This window comes from Urocampus carinirostris, chromosome 10, assembly GCF_059441175.1.
Source record: "Urocampus carinirostris isolate Australia breed hairy pipefish chromosome 10, RoL_Ucar_1.0, whole genome shotgun sequence".
NCBI classification, from domain to species: domain Eukaryota; kingdom Metazoa; phylum Chordata; class Actinopteri; order Syngnathiformes; family Syngnathidae; genus Urocampus; species Urocampus carinirostris.
Genome location: NC_142358.1, coordinates 19775335 through 19784250, shown reverse-complemented (window position 1 = coordinate 19784250; position 8916 = coordinate 19775335). Strand labels below are relative to the sequence as shown.

At 38.9% G+C, this 8916-nt stretch overlaps 2 pseudogenes; both read right to left on the bottom strand.

Moving 5' to 3' along the window:
• Window positions 1-325: 325 nt before the first annotated feature.
• LOC148358047 (U2 spliceosomal RNA) lies at window positions 326-485 on the bottom strand (annotated as a pseudogene).
• A 235-nt stretch (window positions 486-720) lies between these two features.
• Window positions 721-848, bottom strand: LOC148358046 (U2 spliceosomal RNA; annotated as a pseudogene).
• Between the last annotated feature and the right edge of the window lie 8068 nt (window positions 849-8916).

Sequence of the window (8916 nt, the reverse complement as noted above, 5' to 3'; positions counted from 1 at the left end):
TATGCCTCCGAAGAAGGTCGGTGCAAGCAGGACAGGTGAAAAAAGACAAGTTGTTCGTCCAACTATTGCCTTTAAGAAAGACATAATAGCTAAATATGAAAGAGGTGTACGAATTTCCGATCTTGCTAGTGAATACAGCATGGCTAAATCTACTATGAGTGGGGTTTTGGGGTTTTTAAGGGTTATTGATCTATCTTCGTTATTCATTATCCATTATCCGTTATCGGTCAGTTCATAATACGCTACAAAGCCTAGGAGCCGGGACACTTACTCTCAGCCAAAAGGCCAAGCTAAGGTCCTAGCCCTAAAGCCTTGCTGCGATCATTGCGAATGCACCGTTCCCGGAGGTACTGCAATACCGGGCCGATGCGTGGAGTGGACAGAGCAAGCTCATATTCCATCTCCGAAATGCAAAAATCAAAGAGGCCAAGCTAAGGACCTAGCATCAAAAGGCCAAGCAAGGCCAAGAAGGCCAAGCTAAGGACCTAGCATCAAGGCCAAGCTAAGGACTTGGCATCAAAGCCAGCCACTGTGTACCAGTTTACCCAAATCTACTATGAGTGGGGGTTTTTAAGGGTTATTGTTCTATCTTCATTATTCATTATCCATTATCCGTTATCGGTCAGTTCATAATACGCTACAAAGCCTAGGAGCCGGGACACTTACTCTCAGCCAAAAGGCCAAGCTAAGGTCCTAGCCCTAAAGCCTTGCTGCGATCATTGCGAATGCACCGTTCCCGGAGGTACTGCAATACCGGGCCGATGCGTGGAGTGGACAGAGCAAGCTCTTATTCCATCTCCGGATTGCAAAAATCAAAGTTCATGGCAAAGGCCAAAAGGCCAAGTTAAGGTCCTGACCTGACCTTCACATGAGTATGATAGTAAAGAATAAGGATGCTGTGAAATCGAGTGATGCGGTGAAGCAAGTTAGCGCTATAAGCAAGCAACTGCCGCAAGTTTTGGAAGAGGTTGAAAAACTTTTGAGGATTTTTCTCTCCCCACCGTCCACCACAAAGGTAAGAAATCCTATTCATAATCCTTTTTTTTATTTTTACACGTTCATGTTAGCGTAATCTTTCGTACGGAAGATTATGCTAACGCGAACGTACGATTAGCCTGGGTTAGCTTCATGTTTACGTTCATGTTAAACATTTAGGGTGTTGGAACGGATTAAAACGATTTTACATTACTTTTAATGGCAAAAGCGATTTTCGGTGATCGACCAAATTGGTTTTCGAACAGGGTTCTGGAACGGATTATGGTCGAGAACCGAGGTTCCGCTGTACATGTATAACAATTGTTGTCTTTTTTTGTTTGTTTTTCCTTTGTTGCACTTTTTCATTGTAAACATTCATTTGTTTTGCCATCTGTATAACGCTCCAGACCAGCTTGAACTATTTTCATATTCTTAAGCCCCAGTCTGTAATATTTGACCACTAGATGGCACTGTTGTCTAATGCTGCTACATTGTGCTTTATGGCACTGTTTTTTGTTCGCAAGACGCCAGACAAATTTAGCAGCGACCTCTTGGTAGGATTCCGCTATGTAAAAGTCATGCAGATTTATTGATCTATGTTTTAATATAAATTAACATTGGTATGAAGATTCATGTATCCCTGCCTAGTCATCAAAACAATGTTTTTTTTTTTACTAAATGAAAGTCTTTTTGTACCATTAGGAAGTTCCTAATATTATACACTGTCACTTTAAATCATCAAAAAGTACAGAAATTTTACAATAGCGATTACAAAATTAACTACATAACCGGGTTAGTCAAGCAATTACAGTTCTTATACAATGAAGTGAAATGTTGAAATTGGCAGTTTTTTCCTTCATTATCCTATACTTCCAATAGATTTGGAGATAAACAGAGGAAAAATATATGATAGCTATTTGAAAGAAAAACAAATTCCCATTGCCCAATTTCACTCACACCATCACAGATGGTTGTGGGTGTGTTGGAAATATTTGTCTGGATCAAAAGACACCGTTCGACCGTCTGAGAATAGACTTGTCGTCATGATTTCAAACACATCTAATTCCGGTCTCAACTGGAATTAAAATTATTGACAATTAAAACTTGGGGGAAGAGAAGATTCAAGTTGCAAAGCCCAACAAAAACATTCTTGGATCTATCTCAGGTTACAGTCTGAGGTCGATCCAAGTTTGAACGTAAGCTATTAAAAGGTTCAGAGTGCTTTTTTGACTCTGCGGGGCGCAGCAGACATTGGTTATTTATACATTTGTGAGTCTAGTGGAGTCTAATGACATCACATTACATTAAAACATGTTGGAACTGAAACAAACAACTAAAATCAAAAAATAGAGTTGGTATGTGTCTTTTTAGGTGTGTGATAAGTTTATCCTGTTTTTGATATTGGACAGCTGCAAAAGAATAGTGCACAGGATTCAGTTTCATTCTTTTGCCTACAATACATCACTGTTCATCATTTTAACAATTATGCACTGTTTACAACATTGTCACAATTGGCCAATCATGTTGCTGTTCCTTGAATCCCACACCCTTTAGGACAGACCAGCCCTTAAAACCTGGGAGATTTGATAAAAAGGAAGCATTTAGGGGAAGACTTTTACAACAGGTTGGAATTTTTTATCGGCTGTTTGGTGAACTCTCTTGTTCTCCTTGCAAGTTCAAAATCTATTCATGTGTTATCTCCATATATTTTCTCTTCATTATCTACTAAATTGTTAACTTCAGTGTGAAAGAATAGTCCAGTATCTTCCCATCAGCTTATTTAGTGAGTAAATTATTTTAAAAAGCTTAGAGATGGGTTTCTGAATTCAGGAATATTTGGTATTCTTTAGAAATACATAGACGGCTCACACAGTCTTCTAGAATGGTGACTACATTTTTTTGAATGCAGTGAAATGCAAGTACAGTATGAACTCCTGTGGAAATCATAACAAAAAACTAAAACATATTTTGGTTGCACTAACAGTATTTCACAACATTTTTTGAGACAATGCACACTTTTCTCATTAAGAAATATTAGGGCAAGTCGTTAAAAATGCTTGTTTTGTTTTGAAGACTAAATTATCACGATGCTTGAAGTTTTTCGTATCATTTGTGGTCACTGTGGCTCATGAGGTAATGCCGGTTATTAATTTTAGTTAATAGTTATGTCATGATTGCCGATTAAGAGCACCTGCGACTGCTTAATTGGCGCCAACAGCCCGGACAGCTGATTGGCTGATGTACTCTTTTTAAACCCCCCACTTCCAAGAGATCCCTGTCAGATCGTTATGCTCTTACGTCAGACTGTTTTTCTCTTTCTTCGTCGCCAACCTGTTTCCGGACCTGACTCTGCCCCGTTCTGCCTGTCCGTTATCAGATCTGTTTTGCCCCGTTACTTGCCTGCCTCCTGTTGCCGACCTCGTTTCCGAACTGAACACCACCCTTGCTCTCCAGTCCTGGCTAACAACTTGTAATTCCTGCCTGTCTTCGACCCTCTGCGCTAAACAAGGAAGTGCCACTTCCGCATGTACTGCTCCTCTTGTCCGTCAACCATCAGATCGTGGAAGCAAGCCCTGCTCTCCCTCTCTATTAATAAAAACTGAGAAAACAAGCGCTATTGGGTCCTGTGTCTGCTTCTGGTCTGTGACAAATTAGGCTGTAATCTAGGATTTTGTTATATTTTAACCCGTTTGAGGGTTATTGGTACTATTGTTTATCTAGGATCACAATAATAAGACTTAAAATGAAAAACTGTCTGCCAATAACCCAAAAACAATGTTCTTCTTCTGTTTTTGTTCTATTTAATTAAATCAGCAGAATTACTTTTGCACAGCAAAGATTTTGTATTTGTATGATTGCCATAATCCCCAAATGACGATTGGATGGACGACATCATCCACCGCCCTAACATCCTGTGCTATGCCAAGTATTCATTTTCATTTTCTGAGTTAAACAGATATGACTTTGTTTAACTCACTTTGAGTGGCATCCTCGCCATGCAGAGAAGGAATTAGCTGGGCCAGGACACACATGCATTGGTGCATAAAATGGGTTGTATTTAGGTAAAATACTCTTGAAGCTTCACATGTACAGTAATTACTTCCCTGTATTTTTTTTTTATCATAGTGCACACTCCACATGAGAAGTCACATGCGCAGCCCTCTAAGGATGAAACAGGATCAAACTCTCCTGATTAAGTTAATCTTACCATTGTAAAATATTTGATACTGGATACGATTCCTGCATGACTAATTCCAACTGCCCTCAATTAAATTTTTGTGGCTCCCTGTCCTGCATTCTATATTCAGTCGTTATGGCAACCTTGAGAACGTCGTTTGGAATAATGGTACTCAGTATACCCCTGCAGGCTGAAGCTCATTTTTTCCAGAAAGGAAGCACATTTCCCAGCATGATGCCAAAGTCACAAAACAATAGACAGTAACTGGTATGGCTTCCTATACGACATAAGCATGAAAGCAAACATTTTAAAGCAGAACTGAAATTGAGCTGAATACATTTTTTAAACTCCAGGCATGTCAAGCTGAATCTTAAAAGGGCCGGAGCCCTGAATGTTAGAGATTTCCTTTTCTACAGGGACATAACTCATTAGTGACCTCTGCAGAAACCTGAATATTAATCTTGTTTATGTAATTCATCTTTATTTAACGAAGGAGACCTTAAAAACATGCACTTCTCCGACTTTTAAGGAGAGGATTCTAACATGTGTTTAGAGCGTTTGGTCATTTTAATTGGACATTGTTTATTACTTAGCACTTAGTTGTGCTAAAAAAAAAGCTGGATTTAACAAAAAAAAAAAACAACAATATTGAGATTATATATATATATATAGACACCGGAGCCATATCCCCTAGTGGGAGGTGGCTAGAGTAAAGAACACTTTCACATTTTTAATTCTTTCTGGGAGATTGATTCAGAGGAGGGGATTCCCAGTGTTGCAATATCTCGTTGGGAATCATTAGGTGACCAAACCCCCCAATTCTAACCCCTAATGCAGGGAGGCAATGGCTACCAATGTTGTAAGTCTTGGATATGACCTGGACGTGGCTCGAACCAGCAACCTCCCAGTCTCGGGGCGGGTGTCCAACCTCAAGGTGACAAAGCTGGTGATGATTTAAATACTCAGCAAAAATCAATCATACAAACGTTCATATTTTTTAAATAAAGTGCCTTTCTGGTCATCCGTCATTTCATCCAGAAATGTGGCAATATGTCAAAAAGCTCTTGGAGTGCCAAAGCTTTTGCAAGGTATTGTACATGTAGGTCATAAAAGCTTTATTCTCCCTCTGCATGTCCAATCTAAACATCTGGATTCAACGGGACATTACAATAAAAGAACAAAAGCTAGGGAGAACTGTTCCGTTAAGGATTGTATTACAATCAAACAAGTACAAACACAAAACAGATTATATTCACGGCTTGTTCAGAAGACAATGTCCACCAAAAAGAAGCAGCTGAACATTTGCGGGAAGTTATTTTGTAAGACATGGGCCTTGTTTGAAAGTGGAGTCTCTGAATGTAGTGGAAGTTTACCAGACTACCTTAATTTTAACCAGGGAAAGAAAAGAAGACTCTTTGAAATTTGATCACTTAAAAAAGGCAAGAAATCCACAAGGACTGGACGAGACATCAAAAAAACAAGACCAGATGTAAAAGCTTTACTCAGTTACAGATAATCATGGAGTGTATTAACTACAACAAAATTTATAATGTGATGATTTAATTATAGAATGGATACGACTGGCTAACTCATACAATTTTACTATATATGCAGTTACATATTACAATATTCTATCAGTCAATAAAGTATTTTTAAATTTACATGAGGCTCACCTAGTTGTAGGATACATGATAGTCCGCCATCTTGCTGCAACCCCCAATGAACCGAAAACCTCGTGAAAGGCAAGGCAAAACAAATGAGAATAGAAATAGTGCGGTTCGGTTACCTTGAGCCTCCGTAGTTTGTATTTTTATGCACTGTAGCACTCATTTTGATAGCTCTACGTAATACAGCCACATCCGGTGGTAAGATATTTCACAGTGTCCCTTTAAAGTGGCAATTTCTCTAGAAATTTAGTTGTTAGTTTTTTTCCTTCAATCACCATCTGTAATAATTCCAGCAAATTCTTTGCGCTCTACAATACGTTTGAGTAACTCTTTTCTGCGTTTTCTCAGCCAGAGTGATACAATTAACCTGTATCAAATGAATCTTTTTCTTAAAAAGGGTTTTGCACAAATATTTGTTTTCTCTTCAAAATAAAACAAACATGAAAACATTAGAGCAGGGGTATCCAGTGTGGTGCCCCTCCAAAAACCTACAGTAGGACAGTTACTTATGGTCGAAAAGCACTGGTGTGGTGCTAAATAGCTCAAGGAAAAATATAAACTACGGAAGGGGTCTCGACCATAGTGCACACGAACACCAAGTAGCCCCCTAAGAACACCATAGTAGCCTGTGGATAGGTTCTGAAAATAGTTCAGCAGTGATGGGTCATTGTGATTTTCTAGGTAATTAGTTTCCAACTGGATTGGATTTTAATGGTTCACTGAGGATTTTTTAACTACTTCTAATCATTATAATTCTGTACAAATATGGTAACATCGTTTAAGCATGAATTCAAGAAATGCATGTCAAACTCAGAGCTCTTTGCACTAATCAGCAACAAAGAGTATCTCAGCTTCAGGAAGGTTGGTGACCCCTGCATTAGAGCTTTTTCTTTGAATATGTGAGGTTTCTGACTGCAAGTGTAGTTTCTGAATGCACGGTGATTCAAATGCAAAAGGCCAGAGATTGCTTTGTCTGGGAGAGGCTTAGATTTTTTGAATCGGGCATCTTTTTTTTTTGGTAAGAATCGTCTCCACTAAAATGACTTTCACATTATCAGAAAATACATCGCTGTTGCATCAAACGTAACATATAATTTGAATGCCTATTGCATTTTTGTGAGCGGGTTTAAAATAATTCAATCTGTCACCTTTAGGAAAACCAATGTATCATTTTTATTGTTAACCTAAGAAATAGTCTTCACATTTAGAGTCTGGTTACTTAAAAAAATGAATTAGGTTATCCTTACAAAAACATAAACACATAACTTTATTTAGCACCAACTGTAAACCTGGACTTGGATGGGTGGTTATGGATTAGATAATTGGGATGAATATGCAGTGGTGGGTAAATAATTCCAAATTGTCTGTCCGCTTCCTTTCATCGACTTTCCCTTGGTTGTACTTCTTCCAGATTTGTGCTTTCATATTTAAGCATTTAACCAATCACAATGCAGCGATTACTTATTACCATGGTCAGATATACACAATTAGTTTTTATAGCATAAAATACGTGTCGATTAACTGTTGGTTTAGCTAATCATATTTTTATTTGGCGACATCAAGGCCTTCTTGCAGGCGTTATAAAACATCAGCTGTTTCACAAACTATTATTGGCTAGGAGGTGGTCACAGAAGTATTACAACAAACAATTGAAGAAAAAGATCCCCCTGTCCACTGCTTCTGTCCAATGGACATTTTTAGCTCTAAATGAAATAGAAACATGTGCCAGATTGATGGATGGATGAATAATTACAGTATGTAACAAAAGTAAGAAACCCCCCATCACATTTCTGGTGAGATTTCATTATGTTTAAAAGAACATCATAGTCGGGTCAAGTCATGTTTATTTGTATATGATCACAAGAAGCCTCAAAAGGCAGCACAGACCACAGATTATTGCAAACTGTTGACGATTATTTCACTATCCCCTGATCTAAAACCTACATTAGTTCAGGGAAAAACTCAAAAACTTCAACATGAGGAAAATGAAGAAACCTTGAGAAGGGACCGCACATGAGGTAATCCCCCTTCCAGGATAACCAGGCTGCAACGGGTGTTGCAATAACAAACAATAGACAGATATTGTCAACATGTATTATAGGTCATTCAAGATATAGAAGTGTGTTTTAAGCCTAGATTCAAACAGTTCCACGGAGGTTGCAGATCCAATCTCAGGGAGCAGAGCATACCACAGCATCGGGGTCCAAATGGAGAACACTCTTGAACCTGTGTATCTCTTCTTGGCTCTTGGGATCACAGAAGAAACATCGCTTTGACAAAATCAAAAGAAGTATGTAAACAAAGTCCATAGCTTACTGTAAAGATATCTTCTGGTTTGATGAGACAAGGATTGATTTATTTGGCTCGGATGGTGTGAAACATGTGTGGTGGCAACCAGGCGAGAGTACAAACAGGTTTATGTCGTGCCTCAAGTCAAGCATGGTGTTGGTAATGTCATGGTTTGGGGCTGCATGAGTGCAACTATAATTGGGGAGTTGCATCTCATTAAGTGTGAAAAATTGATCCCCTCACCCCGAACTGTGTTGCAGGGCAATGTTCCAGCCTGACAATGACCGCAAATACACCTCTAAGATCACCAAGACTTTTCTAAAGGGGCTATGGGTAAAGAGGGTGGACTAGCCAAGCATGTCTCTAGATCTACACAATTAAACACCTTTGGAGCATCCTCAAGACGAAGGTAGAGAAGCTAAGGATCTCAAATATCCCTCACCTCAACCATGTTGTCATGGAGAAGTAGAAGAGCATTCCAGTGGCAATCTGTGAGGCTCTGGTGAAATCCATGGCGAGGAGGATTAAGGGATTCTGCAAAATCATGGCCACAAACAAGGTTGAACTTCAGGAACTCTTACTTAAGGGTGTACTCACTTTTGATACCATTGGTATAGCTACTAATGGCTATATTTTGAGTTTTTGTAGGGGGGAAAATAAATTTACAATGCTATAAACTTTACACAGACCACCTTTCATTGTGTCAAAGCAATGTTTCTTCAGTGTTATTCAATTAAACATTACAGAAATGTGAGGGGCTTATTCACTTTTGTGACATACTGTAGAACAGGGGTGTCTAACCCGGTC